The sequence below is a fragment of the Phyllobates terribilis genome, unplaced genomic scaffold, assembly GCF_046119375.1.
Source record: "Phyllobates terribilis strain yellow unplaced genomic scaffold, ASM4611937v1 Scaffold_2__4_contigs__length_985480577, whole genome shotgun sequence".
NCBI lineage: Eukaryota > Metazoa > Chordata > Amphibia > Anura > Dendrobatidae > Phyllobates > Phyllobates terribilis.
The window spans coordinates 891453233-891471205 of record NW_027362762.1 but is presented as its reverse complement, the minus strand read 5'-3'; positions in this window follow the sequence as shown (position 1 = coordinate 891471205).

Genomic DNA, 17973 nt, shown 5'->3' with positions numbered 1-17973 from the left:
TCGTCTCCTGATAGTAGCCACGGCAGTGTACTCCACATCTGCCTCCTATGATTTGAATAGAAGGCAGATGTGTAGTACCCAGCTTCGGCCACTATCAGAAGATGGAGCAGCTCGGCAAGTGAGCACTTCCGGCCAGTGGCCGCTGATATCGATGCTAGCTGATGGGTGGTGGTGCAGGGTGTCGGACCCCGACCGATCAGACATTGATGACTAGTGATGGGCGAGCACTAAAATGCTCAGGTGCTCAATGCTCGGGTGGAGCAAATTGGAATGCTTGGGTGCTCTACCCGAGCAATGAGCCCAATGTAAGTTTATGGGAAACTCAAGCATTTTTCAGGTGCCTCCCCACTGTGGTATGCAGATGGCCTAAAAATTGCCCAAATTGATGGAAACAGTGCTCAAATGACATGGAAACAGCATGGGGAAGACCCCTGGAAGCATTTCTGACTCCCAGGTCACTGCTGTTAACAACATTGTCAGAGGTATTAAGCCACTTTTACGGACTCACAATAAAACATACAAAAACAAATCCAAAATGGATTTTCCTGGGAAATATGTTAAGGAACACCATCACCCTGTAAAGGACTTGTATATAAGGCAAAATAAATAACCAAAAACAAAAATACTCCTCCACATCTTGGGCTAAGTTCACATGTAGCGTTTTTGATGCGTTTTTGCAATTTTACATTGCTTTCAACAGTGACAAATGCATTCACTGGGAAATGTCATTTTAACATTTTACAACCTTATCTGGCCCTGGCCATGTGGTGTGTGACACATGATCAGACACATCCTGTTTCATTTATGAAGGAGGGACCCTAAAAGTCACAAAACCTATTTTTATAGGGCCATCAGGCGGCCTTTACTATTCTTAAAGGGCCAGCTGTCGGCCCTCACTATTCGTAGAGAGCCATCAGCCGGCTATGCTTTGTTCTTCCCATTACTAAAGAGTGGGTCTCCTATACTGCCATTGCGTATGCAGTGAGTGGGAGGGCTGCCCAAAATTTGGATGCACCCCAATACCCCTTTGAAAATTTGGACGCACCCCAATACCCATTTTAAGAGACTTAGAGGAGGGCCTCCTGAAAACTGTGTTCCCATTATTAGGAAGTGAGTCTCCCATTGTGTTTTCCTATGCAGTGAATGCAAGGGTTGCCAAAAATTTGGAGGCACTCTAATGCCCCTTGGTAGAAACATGGAGGTCAGAGGACCACCTGAAAACAATGTTCCCATTATTAGGAAGTGGGTCTCCCATTGTGTTTGCCTATGCACTGAATGCAAGGGTTGCCAAAAATTTGGAGGCACTCCAATGCCCCTTGGAAGAGACGTGGAGTTCAGAGGGCCTCATGAAAGCAATGTTCCCATTATTAGAAAGTGGGTCTCCCATAGTGTTGGCCTATGTAGTGAATGCAAGGGCTGCCAAAAATTGGGAGGCACTCCAACGCCCCTTGGAAGAGACATAGAGGGCCTCATGAAAACAATGTTCCCGTTATTAGGAAGTGGGCCTCTCCCATAGTGTTGGCCTCTGCAGTGAATGCAAGGGATGCCAAAAATTGGGAGGCACTCCAATGCACCTTGGAAAAGATGTGGAGGAGGGCCTTATAAAATAATGTTCCCATTAGAAAGGAGCAGGTCTCCTTTACTTGTTATGTCCCATGCACTAAGTGTATGGGCAGACAAACATTTACCCCTGGGGGGTATGCATGAACATACTGTATAAAAATTCTGCATCACGGACCACGGTCACCCTGGTGACATGGTGGTGGAGGATGAGGAAAAGGAGAAGGACAAGAAAAAATAGACAAAATCAGGAAGCGTATACCCATGTGTGGGTGTTAAAAGCTGCATGGGAATACACCTCCCAAAAAAAGACACTGGATTTGAGTTTATGTTACGCTGCTATCATTCGGTGGTGTTGAGAAGTCTAGCCCAATCCAGCCCTTGTTCATTTTTATAAAAGTCGGCCTGTCAGCATTTTCAGTTGACAGGCGGATGCGCTTATCAGTTATAATTCCACCAGCGGCACTAAAAACCCACTCTGATAAAACGCTAGAGGCAGGGCAGGCCAGGACTTCCAAGGAGTAAAGAGACAGTTCATTCCACGTGTCCAGCTTGGATACCCAATAATTATAAGGCACAGAGGAATCACGGAGGACATTGGTAATGGTCGGCAAGGTAATCCCTCAGCTGTACTCCTTGGTTATCCAACAAACTGTGACCTCTGCCGCCTCCGTTTTCAGATAGGAATTTTTTTAATATTTCCGCAGCAAGGGCCTTCTGGTACTGCCCCATTTTTGTAGACTTGTACGCCTCAGGAATAAGAGATAGAAAGTTCTCCTTGTAGCGTGGTTCTAGAAGTGTCCCCAACCAGTAATAACTGTCACCCAAAATTTTGAGAACGCAAGGGTCACGGGAAAGGCAGCGTAACATAAACTCAGCCATGCGTGCCAGACTGCTAACAGGCAAGACTTCCGTGTCCTCACTAAGAGGACGACTGACCATGCTCTCCTACTCCTCCTCCACCTCCTCCCAGTCCTCAGTCTATCCACGCTGAACAGACGGTATGACAGTTGTGCAGATAGTACCGTCTATAGTGCATGAAACTAGCTCCTCCTCCTCTTCCTCATTATCACCCAATCAACGATGGGATGAGATGAGGCTAGGCTGTGTGTAATCACCCTGTTTGGTGCCTTGCTCCTTCTCATCGTGCTCCGTCTGCAATGAATCCTCTTTGATTGTGAGCAGAGAGCATTTCAGAAGAAGAGAAGGGGGATGATGATGCTAATTATGGCATCATCGCCGCTCACCATCTTGGTGGAGTCCTCAAAGTTTTGGAGGATGGTAGATATGTCTAACATCCATTTCCACTCCTGAGGTCTTATGTGTGGAGTCTGAACTGAATACCGACGGCTTTGTTGATGCTGGTAGTCAACAACTGCCCTCTTCTGCTCACAAATCCTTCCCAACATCTGCAGTGAACAGTTCCAACATGTGGGGACATCACACACCAGTCGGTGAGCTGGAAGCTGAAAATGCTGCTGAAGCACAGCAAAGGTGGCGGAAGCTGTATATGACTTTCTAAAAAGGGCACACAGGCGGCGTACTTTGACAAGCAGATCCGGCAGCTCTGGGTAGGTTTGAGAAACCTCTGAACCATGAGGTTAAGCAAATTAACCAGGCATGGGACATGTGTGAGCTCGCCTCGTCTCAGAGCCGCCGCCAGGTTCCGGAAATTCTCACACACAACCATGCCTGGCTGTAGGTTCAGCAGTGTCAGCCACAGATCTGCCTGCTCTTTCAGTGCTGTCCACAACTCTTCAGCATTCTGCAGTTTGTCTCCTAAGCCTATTAGCTTCAGCACAGCCTGTTGCCACTTGGCTGAGTCTGTGGTGCAGTGCTTCTAGCTTGTGACTGATGTGGTCATTTCGGAGAAGGAGGCTGAAGAGGAGGAGGAGGCTGAGGAGGATAAGGTGCAGGAGCTGTAGACTGTGGGGGCAACCCTTATTGACCTAGGGCCCACAATCCTCGGTGTCGGGAGGATGTGTTGCGTCCCAAGGTCCGACTGGGTATGGCCTTCCACTATGTTAACCCAGTGTGCCGTCATCGAGATGTATCGTCCCTGCCCACAATCACTTGTCCACGTGTCAGTGGTTAGGTGGACTTTCCCTGTAACTGCATTGTTGAGGGCATGGCTAATGTTGTGGGACACGTGATTGTGTAATGCGGGGACGGCACACAGAGAGAAATAGTGGCGGCTGGGGACTGAGTACCGAGGGACGGCCACTGCCATAAGGTTGCAGAAAGCTTCCATCTACATGAGCCTAAAAGGCAACATTTCGAGTGGAAGCAGTCGTGAAATGTGGGAATTTAGTAGTGTGGCCTGTGGGGCATTGGCTGCGTATTTGCGCTTGCGTTCCAAGGACTGGGGTATGGACAACTGAATGCTGCACTGGGACAAGGACATGCATGATGATGGTGCTATTTGAGAGTGTGCAATGACAGGTTCAGGGCAGGAAGCATCTTCGCATGTATTATAGACAGGGGATTGGCTTGCACACAACAGCGGAAGAAGCAGTGGTGCCACCCGCATACACTGTTCCTGGATCCTGGAGTTCAGCCCACAAAGTTGGGTGCTTTGCTGCCATGTGCCTGATCATGCTGGTGGTGGTCAGACTGGCAGTTGTGCTACCCCTGCTGATGCTGGCCTGGCAGGTGGTGCAAGTGGCTTTTTTGGGGTTATCGGCAGAGTCTTTAAATAACAACCAGACTTTGGAAGACCTAAGAGTTGTACTGGCAACTTCCGTCGTGTTAGTGTTACAGGAAACAGTTGCCCACCTTCTGTCTGCGGCCACCACACTGCTTCTTCCTGCCTGTTGGGGTGCTCTGCCTCCCTCCCCCTGTGTGCTGCTGTCCTCATTCTGCAGGTCCTCCTGCCAGGTTGGGGCAGTTACTATATCATCCACCACCTCGTCTTCCACTTCCGCACCCTTGTCCTCCTCCTGACTTTCTGGCAATTGTGTCTCATCATCGTCCACCTCTTGTGACACTTTCCCACCGTCGCCTTCATATGACCGTGGCTGCTCAAATATTTGGGCATCGCTACATGCAATCTCCTCTTGCCCCACTTCAAGTGGACCAGGCGACAGGCCCGAATCTATAAATGGAAAAGTGAACAGCTCTTCGGAGTGTCCAAGTCTGGGATCAGTTGTCTCTGGGCACTCAGCATGGTGGGAGGAAGGAGGAACAGGGTGAGGAATATGTGATCCAGACTCACGGCTACTGAGACTTGACCATGTGGAAGACAGGGTGGTGGTGGTGGCTAAGTGTCAGAAACCATTATCTGCTATCCAACCAATAACCTTTTCACCCTGCTCTGTGTTCAATAGCGGTGTTCTGCGGTCCCCTATTAATTCGGACAGGAAAGTCGAGCGAGAAGATGTGGGTGTTTGTTGAGGCATAATTTCAGCTTGCCCACGGCCTCGGCCTCTGCATGCACCATCACCATCACGTCCAGTTCCCCATCCCTTGCCACGTGCCTTGCCCATTTTAAATGGAGGACAATATCTTCCACGCTCACTACAAATGGCTGAATTTGGAGTGATTTTAGATGTGATCCGTGTGACGTACAAACCACAGTTTTAAATAGCTGGCTTGTAGGTAACTATTTATAACAGCAAACTGGTGTCAATAACTTCACTAACACACTGAAACAAAATCTCAATGGAGGCCATAAATGGCAATATTTTCAGCGCAATTATATCTGATCCGTGTGCTGGACAAACCACAGTTTTAAATAGCTGGATATTTAGCTCTGTAATATGGAAAGGACCTGGCTATATTCTGTAGTGCCAACAAGCAAATTTCGCAGAAAAATGGTGTTCATTGGATTGCTTTTTTTTTAAAAAAAATTCCTGGCCCCTGAGACCTGGGGCTATTTATAGATATATCTGTAAAAGCACCAGCAGACAGAACTGGAATGGATCCCCTTGCTATGTGCACTGCAGTCTGCTATATACCCTGCCTGCCTATATACACTGCCTGCCTGATATCTGTGCAGCTGGATTAGTCCTCAGAATGACTGTTAGTTGAGATGGATATGTTTTTCTAATATAGCCTGGTATACCTACACTAACTAGAAACAAGCAAATCTCTCCCTAGCTCAGCAGCACCCCTCCCTACAGTGCCTGATTCCGGAGTGACTGTGACAAGCACAGCGGCGACAGGTCTGATATAGACCTGATGATGCTGTGCGGCCAGCCAATCGCTGTAATGCGCCAACCAACATGGCTGCGGCATTACACTGTGTGGCAGACAATCCCTGCATGTTGATTGGTGCTCTTAAGAGCGCTAAACAAGCAGGGAGGGGACCCGAGCTCCCGCCGAGCAACCCCGGAAATACTCTGCGAGTGCCGAGTATCTCGAGCAGTGAGATGCTCGGGCAAGCACTGAGCAGCAGCGAGCATGCTCGCTCATCACTATTGATGACCTATCCCAAGGATAGTTCATCAATGCTAAAGTAGTGGGCAATCTCTTTCAGGTCCCTGACCCTACTCTTATACATACCTGCCGCTGTTTTAACATTTTATTGCTGCCTTTCCTGTGTATCTCCCATTTGTGACCTGCCGGATTGCTCCAGTGTTTCATTGAGCGAACTGGATATAACTCTTCAATCCAAGTCTATGAGAGCCTCGTTCTGGCCTGGTTCTGGTTCTTACAGACTTGTCTTGAGACATAACTTGCAGGACTGAAGCGGCATTGAAAAAAAGTGAAGACGTCAGAGGGTGAGTATAAGAGTTAGGCCAAGAACCACTGCAGTGCTGGAAAAAAACCTCTGGAGTGGTGATTTAATAATGGGCACGATTGTAAAGTTATAATTTTGTAATGAATCAATGCTTATTCCCAAATTGTTAAAAAATATTCATCAGTGTATATTCCATAAAAAAAATAGATAAAAGGTTTAGAAGATATGGGAGTTATTACGTGTTTCGAACCTTTGAACTCCCAGTTTCGTGGTCATAGCTAGAAAGTTATCTAAGAACCAAAGAGTTGGGAATAAACATTTATTTTATCTACTCACGTGTGCTGGATTCCCTTCTCCCTTGGAACCTCTTGTATGGGATTGACTCTCTTAAGTGCTCCTGTGCACCGCCTTTCCTGTGATAGCTGGCCGTTAAGAGGATTAGCTTTTTTTTCTCTTCTTTTTCTTGATTTTGTAATGAATGTATCCGCAATAAACGTGTTCATAACATCTTGATGAAATATCTTTATAAAGCATACAACTTGTTATTTTGCATAAAATCTTGATTTGTTCTTTAGCCTCACACTGTAATACTTCTGATTTTGGATATTTATGGTATATCCATAGTGAAGGCCAAAAATGTCTACTAGTTCCCAGTAGAGATGAGCGGTGTTCGAATCAAACTGTTCGCCAATCTCAAATTCGAGCTGTTTTGGGCAATGTTCGAGCCGTTCGACGAACCCGAACGATTTGAAAAAAATCGGCTGTTCGAGGTTATGTTCGATAACTGTTCGTGCACCCAAATCGTAACTGGATTTTTTCACAGTAATGCTGATAATCAATGTTAATACACAGTTTGAGTGTACAGTGGGGCGGGGGGAGGGGCATGGAATGGATCTCTGCAGAAATAATGAAGACCTCCATTTTTTTTTCTCTTTCCCGCATTTACAGTGGGGAGGTGCAATCTGTCAGCCTATCAGCAGCGCACGCACGGAGCGAAGTGCTTTTTTTCACACAAGCAAGGGCATGTGTCATTGGCTGTGTATGTCACATGTCCTTGCCCTATAAGACCCAGCAATTTTCCCCGTCGCCACCATTTTCTTACAGCTGCAGCTGAGTGTTAGACGGCACCGCTGCTGCTATGTGCGCGCTATACAGTATAACTGTGTGAATTGCAAGCAAATTTTATCTGAAATAGACAGATAGCTTGGGAGTAGGGACTAGTTCTAATTGCAGCCCTTTTGAGGGCTAGGTTACAGCATTTCCTATGACTTTAGCAGGCAGGTCTGTGCTCTTAAATAGACAGATAGGTTGGGAGCAGTGACTAGTTGTAATTGCAGCACTTTTGAGGGCTAGGTTACATCAGTTCCTATCACTTTTTGACAGGCAGGTCTGTTTTAGTGCTGTGCAAGTGTTTTTCACAGGATTTGGCTAAATCTAGCTAAGAAAATCCTTTTGGGCCTCTTGCAGTGTGTGTTAGTCAGTGGAGTAGCCTATCTGTGTTGCAAGCTACACCAACTGTGTATGTAATACAAATTTTTTACTGCACCTAGCCAAGTAAAACCTTTTGGAAATATAAGCAGTGTGTGTTAGTCAGTGGAATAGCCTATCTGTGTTGCAAGCTACACTACCCGTGTATGTAATACAAATTTTTTACTGCACCTAGCCAAGTAAAACCTTTTGGGCATATTAGCAGTGTGTGGTACTCATTCTATTAGGCCATCTATACTAAGCTCCACCAGCTTTCACATTAATAATAATTTTTGTTCTCTCTGGACATGTGCTCAGCGCTGCTGGTGGTGTGCTCACAGATAAGCGCACGCAGCTGTATACTGACAAGATAGACAGACTCACGTTAAAAAAGTTGAACAAATCATGTGTCCGCAAGGACTTTTCTACCCCTGTGTCATCCTGGGGAGAGTAAAAGCTTGAGGATTTGTTAAAATCACCTCACCAACCGTTTTAAGCAACTCTGGGGCAATTGATGCCACTTAAGTAGTGTCTGTGCCTCAAATTTTTGAAAAAAATGGAGACTCTGTTTGGAGTCCCCTTGCTGTGTTTTACGTGACGTTGGCATCGTCAATTTACTAATAACTTTTATCTGCATCTTGCCTGGAAAATAATTTTGGGCCTGTAGCAGTGTGTGGTACTCATTCTATTAGGCCATCTATAATAAGCTCCACCAGCTTTCAAATTACTAATAATTTTTAGCTGCATCTTGCCTGGAAAATAATTTTGGGCATAGCAGCAGTGTGTGGTACTCATTCTATTAGGTTATCTATACTAAGCTCAACCAGCTTTCAAATGAATAATAATTTTTAGCTGCATCTTGCCTGGAAAATAATTTTGGGCATAGTAGCAGTGTGTGGTACTCATTCTATTAGGCCATCTATACTAAGCTCCACCAGCTTTCAAATTACTAATAATTTTTTGCTGCATCTTGCCTGGAAAATAATTTTGGGCCTGTAGCAGTGTGTGGTACTCATTCTATTAGGCCATCTATACTAAGCTCCACCAGCTTTCAAATTCCTAATAATTTTTAGCTGCATCTTGCCTGAAAAATAATTTTGGGCATAGTAACAGTGGGTGGTACTAATTCTATTAGGCCATCTATACTAAGCTCCACCAGCTTTCAAATCCCTAATAATTTTTAGCTGCATCTTGCCTGGAAAATAATTTTGGGCATAGTAGCAGTGTGTGGTACTCATTCTATTAGGCCATCTATAATAAGCTCCACCAACTTTCAAATTACTAATAATTTTTAGCTGCATCTTGCCTGGAAAATAATTTTCGGCCTGTAGCAGTGTGTGGTACTCATTCTATTAGGCCATCTATACTAAGCTCCACCAGCTTTCAAATTACTAATAATTTTTAGCTGTATCTTGCCTGGAAAATAATTTTGGGCATAGTAACAGTGTGTGGTACTCATTCTATTAGGCCATCTATACTAAGCTCCACCAGCTTTCAAATTAATAATAATTTTTGTTCTCTCTGGACATGTGCTCAGCGCTGCTGGTGGTGTGCTCACAGATAAGCGCACGCAGCTGTCCACTGACAAGATAGACAGACTCACGTTCAAAAAGCTGAACAAATCATGGATCCGCAAGGACTTTTCTACCCCTTTGTCATCCTGGGGAGAGTAAAAGCTTGAGGATTTGTTAAAATCACCTCACAAACCGTTTTAAGCAACTCTGGGGCAATTGATGCCACTTAAGTAGTGTCTGTGCCCCAAATTTTTGGAAAAAATGGAGACTCTGTTTGGAGTCCCCTTGCTGTGTTTTACGTGACGCTTTCATCGTCAATTACAGGTGGACTGGGTCTCCCCCCCCCCTTTTAACCGTAAGAAACTACATACACTATGGCTTGGGGTAACTCAGATGGTTTAGTCTGAAGAGCTGTTCACTCAGAGGTCTGCTCCAAAGCTTCAGTGTCTACTAGTCAGTGTAGTAACCCAGCTGCGAAGCAAGCTGCACCGCCAGTGTATCTAATATTGATTTTTAACTGCATCTGGCCTAGGCAGACTGTGGTGACCCCCAACAAAAACCCAGACGCTCAGGCCCCTACCGCCCACCTTTTATTGACAATACAATCATGTAACTCTTACAACTGGATGGGTGAGGATCGGTCACAGCTTTATTAACTTTTTATACTCATTACATTAGAAAGGCATTTTATTTCTAAAATAATTCAGTTTGTTGCAGGATGCCCTGTGTCTCCAGTTGGCTAACAAGTGTAACTCTCCAACATGTCCTTTCTATTTCCAGGCCATGGAGGATCCTGCGTACTCATATGCAGGACTCTGACCCCCATCCATCACTCTTAACGCTTGTTCCACTCCATCCTGGAGTCCTGACAGGAACATGTCCAGTCCAATATCCATTAAGTGAACACAGTCGGGCCGTATGAGGCCTGCTTTATCTCCTTCCAGTTGTCCACCTCTGTCTCTTATAAATTTTGGCATCCAAATATTTATTAGCCGCCTTGTCCGTTCGATGGCCGTGATGTCTCGGGCACCTTGCCATACCACGCTCGGCACAATCTCTGACTATTTTTGTGAAAAATTCTCTGAAGCGCTCAGTGTCTAGTTTCATTATTGCAATTAGATTTGCACTCTTGTGAAAACCTAGGTCGTTTCCCCCATTCTGTATAACTAAGATGACTGGACCTCTTGCCTCTCTCCGTACCTTGATTACCTCCATTAGTTCCTGTGGCCATTGCAGGCCTCTAATAACTCTGCAGTTAAAATATGTGTTATGAAACTCTTATTTCCTCCCGCCTTGGCGGACTTTCGCCCTTTTTTCTGCCCAATATATATACGAATGGCCTATCACCCACACTGTTGGCTTAGCGTCACCTGTAAAAGAAATAAACCATGTTAGGATAACAAGTCCGGTCTTATGTATGTCGCCAAACACGTGGATCGCCATCTCCCTATCCTCTGAACTTCCGTTTGTGACAGTCCTGCTCTTGCTGCTTCTGTGGCCGCGCCTATGCGGAATGAGTGTGTCCCACAATCTTTGGGGTGGTTCCCTGCCGATGTTATGCATTTATTAAATATAGCTTGGAACTGGTATCTTGATAATGGCATTCCATCAATGTGTGATAGGAAGAAATTACTTTGTGATCTGATGGTTATATATGTTTTTACTATTGTTACCCGACTCAGCGTACCATTTGTGGGTTGTAGAAGTACCCAAGTGCCCCTGCCCACTGGAACCGTTTTCGATTTGCGTATGCGTAGACGTATTGCATTATTGGCTATGACTACTTCCTGGTGTAATAAGACTCCACTGGTGGTAATTTTGGATTGAGGGACTAATTTGCTTATGCATAGCACCCCGAAGAAGGCGATTGCAAATACAGTAGACAGTAGTGTTGCTTCGAATTGTGAGTATCATGTTAATGGTGTTAGGGATATGATGTGAGAAATCAGTTTCAGTGACACGGGACGGGACGTCTACACTCCTGACTTGGCTGACCCCTTTTCCACCCTTTTATGGATTGTCTGATGATGAATCTCTTTGTCACATGTCCCCAATTCAGTAGCTGGAAATGAAATGCTACTCCAGTCAGCCACCGCTGCGCTGACGCCCCTGATATGCCCCTCATCATTAGCTGGTGGAGAAATTCTATGGTGACTTGTAATCTGGCTTGTTCACATTGGTCAACCCGTCTGCCTGCTACTAGTCGTGTCCACTCTTCCCATGCCTTACCGTATGCTTGCACATCGACGGGGCAACTGACGCTCTGATTAATGGCATCAACTATTCTCCACTAGATCCCATAGGGAGGCTGGGCAACTGTTGCCCGATGGGTGGGCGTTGGGGAGGAGCTGTGTGAAAATCTGGCAATTGAATTGTGATAAAGCGTTAGCAGCAGCTTTAGACCCCTCAGCATCGTGGCTAGCGCAGACCCATACATTGTGTTTTAGGCACAGGAATGCTAGCCGGCGTAGTAGGCCTAGCACTGGGAGAGACGATGATGCCATATTATTAATGAAGTGCGCTAGGCTGGTGTTTTTTGTTATGAAGAGTATATTTTTTTTTAGCCAGGCGCGCGCCCCATATTTCTATTGCTACCACTATTGGAAACAGTTCCAGGACTGTCTGTTTTTTTGTTAGCACTTGTTCTGCCCAATACGGAGGCCATAAGCTTGTGCACCATTGGTTATTTAATATCGCAGCATATCCGCCTGATTCTGCCGCCCCGGTGAATAATCTTAGTTGAATATTGGACTGTTCTGCTGACATAAATAACGTGTGACCGTTGAATGATTATAAGAAGGTTTTCCACACCTCTAAGTCCGCCCGTAGCTGACTGCTGATTCTGATTGTATGACTCGGTTTAGATGCCCCTTTTGTTGCGGGCGATAAATGAAGAGAAAAAACTCTTCCGACTGGCATCACCCAGCTCGCAAACACGAGGAGACCTAGTAATACTTGCATCTGATGTAGTGTTGCTTTCCATACTGCGCAAAAAAACTAGATCAGGTGTAATGTTTTGGTATTTTTTCCGATGGGAGGCAGAACAACCTTGCTGTGGTGTCAATTTCGATGCCTAAGAACGATTTTTTTTATTTGTGGGGCCTATGTTTTTGGTTGGGCATAATGGAACTCCAAACCAATGGGAGATGTCTGTGAATTCGTTGAGTAAGGGGCAGCGAAAGTGGATGACCAATCGCCACATGGCAGAAAAAGAATGGAAAAAATCAGCTCACCCACCTAGAAGATCAACAGCACGGAGCCAGGAGTGCTACCAGACGAACATGAGGAACCAGGAAGATCCAGCTGAACAAATCTTCTAAAATCCACTTTTTATTGGGTCATACAAAAAATATTTTAAAAGTCCACCTTGGAGAAGAATAGCAAACGCATTTTGAACTAAAGGTTCTTAATCATTGCATAGCAAAAAAACAGCAAGGAAGTGGTATTTATATGTCATGTCCTGCTATGCATCTGTTCAAGGCTGAGTTAATCAGAAATTTAAACACACATACCATGTTAAGATCGTATAGCATAGAAACAATGCATATAAATGTAAATAATCCAAAAGAAAAAGAAAAGAAGTAAAAAGGAACATATATATAATAATCTATAAATGATCATTCATAATTATACATCAAATCATGTCTGATGTTTTAACCCGCTGGTACACGTGTATTTAAAGTATAAATCCACCAAATTTCTCTATTAAGGAGCTTTCTCCTATAATCATCCACCAAATCTCCACCAATTGCCACAGCCCACGGAGGGGACACCACAGTCAGTGAATCCTTCCTTATTTAGTATAGAGTCTACCAATACTTTGGGCGTACTAGCCCTGCTGCGAAGCAAGCTGCCCCGCATGTGTATCTAATAATAATTTTTAACTGCATCTAGCCTAGGCAGACTGTGGGACCCCCAAACAAATCCAGATGCTCTGCACCTAACCCAGCCAATCATTTGATAGTATTGCTAGTAGCAGAGTCGCATGGGCTCTAAACCTTGCATAACCTGTGCATTTTTTCAGATCGATAAGGATGACCCAACTCGTGTTATCTGTAACATTTGTCACCAAAAGCTAAGTAGAGGCCAAAAAATCCATAGTTTGAGTACTTCATGCATGAACCGTCACATGGATATGAAGCATAAGTTGCAGTGCGAAGCTCACTGCGCTACAATGCGGCCTAGCGGGCCGGGACAACCACCATCTGCCCCACCTGTGTCATTCTGGGGAGACTAAAAGCTTGAGGATTTTGGAAAATCACCTCACCAACCATTTTAAGCAACTCTGGGACAATTGATGCCACTTAAGTGGTGTCTGTGCCACAATTTTGGGAAAAATTGGAGACTCTTTTTGGAGTCCCCTTGTGTATTTTACATGACGTTGCCATCGTCAATTCCAGGTGGGTCGGGTCTCTCCCCCCCTTTTAACCGTAAGAAACTACATACACTATGGCTTGGGGTAACACAGATGGTTGAGTCTGAAGAGCTGTTTACTCATACTATAGCCTGGGAATCAGAGGTCTGCTCCAAAGCTTCAGTGTCTGCTAGTCAGCGGACTAGCCATCGCCTGTAGATCTAATTATAATTTTTTTTTCAAATTCAAGTTTTTTTTTATTTTTGTGTTGAAAAAGTACAAGAAAATACAATATACATAGTAAAAGGGGTAGTATAACTATAAATCTATGCATAACGACAGTACATTGGGGGGTACAGGGAGGGTTTTCCATCAATATCCAGATCAAGCATGTATTTTTCCATATGAAAAATAGAGAGAGAGGGAGCAGACCACGGCAGACCCCCAATCAATAGAGTGCGATTATGATCATTGTTGTGCCGACATCACGGATAACTTTAGTTTGGGGCTAGATGGTAGGCGTCAGAGTTTTGCAAATCAATCCAATCCCTCCAAATCACACAGTATCTATCAACATCAGCCAGTGAGATGGCAATCAGATGCTCCATCCTATTAAGGAGGGAGATCTCTGCAAACCATTCCTCCACAGTGGGTGGGTCTCTGCTTTTCCAGTGTCGTGGAATGACATTCTTAGCCGCCTGTATTAGATAGCCTATTGATGACCTTTTATAACTACGTTTACTTATTGGTAACATTGATAAAAGGAGGGCTTCTGGCGTATTAGGGATAGTCAAACCAGTTATTTTCTCAATCATGGGAACCACCTTTGCCCAAAATGCATTTATTATAGGGCATGCCCACCATATGTGTGACATTGTCCCTTCCCCCTCCCCACTTCTCCAACATCTATCTGAGACCACTGGATACCATCTATGAAGGACTGCTGGTACCCGGTACCATCTAGAGATAATTTTGAAGGAGATTTCCTGAGCTTTGGACCCTATTGAGGTTTTATGTGTTAGGAAGAAACATTTATCCCATTGGGAGTCAGAGAAGTACTTCCCCAGTTCCCTTTCCCATGCACTGCAGAATCCTGGCCTATTGTCAGTTACCTGGGCAATGAGGAGATTATACAGTAGGGAGATGGAGTGTGTAGGCAGTGACAATGATAGGCTCAATTTTTCAACGTTTGTGAGAACACTATGAAGATGTGTGCGCTTCTTCACAGTTGAATAGAAGTGTTGTAACTGGCTATATTTAAAATTAGCCTTCAGGTAAGTTGCTCTTCCCTGTGACAAGTCATTGAGGGGGAGCAGCGAAGTATTGGAGATGACATGAGAAAATAATATCGGATGGGATTTATTTGAACCGAGAAATCTATTTGCAGATAGTCCTGGTGGGAAATCTGGATTATCGGAAATCGGGAGCAAGGGGCCCTGGGGGTCGATGGAGGATAAGCATTCTTTTTGGGATCTCAAAGCCAAAGCAGAGGCATAAGTAGTATATGACATGAGGCCAAGAGAGGGGACAATTAAATTGGCGCACCATGGGAGAGTGGTAAGAGCTTTAGGACAAATGGATTGAGCTATTTTGACCCACAATTTCTCCTCCGAATGATGGAAGAAGTCCAGGATTCTAGTGTGTACTGCTGCCATGTAATACCTTCCACAATCCGGAAGGCTAAGGCCCCCCTTTTGTTTGTGTCTGATCAGAACGTCCCCCCGAATGCGTGGACGCCCACTTGCCCAGATAAATCTGCAAAAGTAACTGCGTAGTCTTTTCCAAAAATTTGAGGGAATTACCACGGGAATGGTTTGGAAGAGGTATAAGAGTTTAGGTAGGACGCTCATTTTTAGTATATTTATTCTGCCGAACCAGGAAAAATCCTTCACCGTCCAAGAAGTAAGATCTCTATGGAGTTGTTCAATAAAAGGCCCAAAATTAAGATAAAATAGACGGGAGAGGTCTCTATGAATATGAATTCATAAGTATTTGCTACCCTGTGAGGGCCAGGCAAAGGGAAAGTTGGACTGGATGGAATCCTGCATGGATTTGGGGAGGGAGACATTGAGGGCCTCAGACTTCGCTGCATTGATTTTAAAATTTGACCATGTACCAAAGTGATCTATTTCAGCCATAACAGCAGTGATGGATATATGTGGTTGAGTGATATATACTAGGACATCATCAGCAAATGCAGAGCACTTGTACTCGGTGCCTCCCACCTCAATCGCCCTAATATTGGGGTTATCGTGAATTGATGAGAGCAGGTGCTCCATCACTAGGATTTATAAGAGAGGGGACAGAGGACATCCCTGCCTTGTCCCATTGGTGATTATGAAAGGTGATGATAATGTTCCATTTATCTTCAGCCTAGCTGACGGATTGCGATACAGGGCCATGATTTTGGCTATAAAAGGGTCCCCTACCCCAAGCTTTTTAAGAGAATAATATATGGCATACCAGGAGACTCTATGGAATGCTTTCTCAGCATCCAACGAGAGTATCTAATTACAAATTTTTAACTGCATCTAGCCCAAGCAATACTTTGGGCCTAGTAGCAGTGTCTGCTAGTCAGCGGATTAACACTGCTGTTAAGCAAGCTACACCACCTGTAGTTTGGGCACTTAATTTTTTCAAAGGAAATGGTTCGAGCCCCCGAGACACTCAGTGAAGTGCATCGGGGAGGCACCCCAAGGCACAGGGGCTGGGACTGGCGGTAGGACGCCTTGCGGTGGACCGCCAAGCTCGATCCTTATAAAAGCTTTTTAACTGCAGCAGCTTTAGTGGACGCTACTGGAGCTGGAATTACCGAGGCTGCTGGCATGAGACTTGCCCTCCAATAGATCCTTGTAAAAGGATTTAAAGTGTACTCATTCAAATTAGAGAGACAATTTAAATTAAAAAGATTAGACCTGCCTCCACCGCAGGGGGGCTCGCTCGACCCACCAGCGTACAGGCACCAGTATTGGGAGAGGGGGTCTGGCCGTCAGGGTCCACCGCAGCTCTGACACAAACCCGGCGACACGGAGGTCGCATGGGCAGGAACGGACTGGCCATGTCGGCTTCGCACTTTTTTGGTTTTAGAAGGGCATGACATGCCTATATCTGTGTCTCCCCCTCCTTTTACTCCTCCACCTCTTTTCTTTTCGCATGACTATATGTTCTTGTCACTTTTCCATGTGTTAGTTGTGTCTTCTGAGCAGTTTGTCAGCTTTTGGACACCTTTGAAGTGTTTTCTATGTGTTTTCTATGTGTTTCTATGTCTTTTTGTTTGCCTGCCATTGGTTTAAACGGTGTTCGAAGGTGTTCGACGAACAGTTTGACAAATAGTTCGGTTAACACACGGGTGTTCGACGAACCGAACCGAACTCGAACACTACGGGGGTGGTTCAACACTAGTTCCCAGTCCCAAGTTTAAGACCTGCATCTATTTTAAGAATTGGGACCAGTCTACCGCCGGTGTAAAAGTAGACTTGCCAGCACAAAGTTTAATTATCTGGGAATATTACCACCAACTCCAAGGACTCCCACCTGCCAGCTGCTATGACATAAAACAACATAAGACGAGACAACATTCTAACATCCACACACTCCTACCAAGTAAAGCATGTACTGCATTGAAAACAACTAGAAGGTCAGGCGGGAATGGCTTTTACTTCTTTTACCATGACAAAGGGTGTACGATCTTAAGCTGAATTTACACAGAAATATCAAAAGCGTTCGTTTCACAATTATCTTCCCGTGTAAATAAGCTGCAAATCACCGATGAATGAGAAGAAGGAATGTTCATTGGCTGAAATTATCTTTTTTGCAGCGCAAAAGATTATCATTCTTGGTGGTGCATCGCCCAGTGTAAATTGGACTTGCGCTGCCGAGAACAATGGCAGCCTATGTTGATTGAGTGATCTATTACAGTGTGCATCATTTGCTTTGGTCTGCTTGTATGAACAGGCTAGTAAATGACTATCAGGCTAGTAAATGACTGCTACTGGCAATATCTGGTAGCAGCATTCAAGTGGAGCACATGCTCCAATTGACCCCCCATGAGAAGGGTTACCATGGCAGATGGGGGCCTGTGAAGTGTCCTGTTGCTGCCATCTTGCTACTTCTGTGATGCTCAGCCACAAGATGAGATTGATAGGAGACTACAGTTTATGCTGTATTCTGACTTGGTGAATCATGTTTCAATGTTACAATGGATTCCGTAAAAACAAAAGTTAAAAAATAAAACTTTGCGCAGAATTGCAGTTTTTTTCACCTTTTCATACTATTTGGAATTTTTTTCTTCTGTTTGGCAATACATTGTCTAATAAAATGGATGCTGTCCTTCAAAACTACAACTCGTCCTGCAAAAAAATCAGCCCTCATATGACTAAGTCCATGGAAGGATAAAA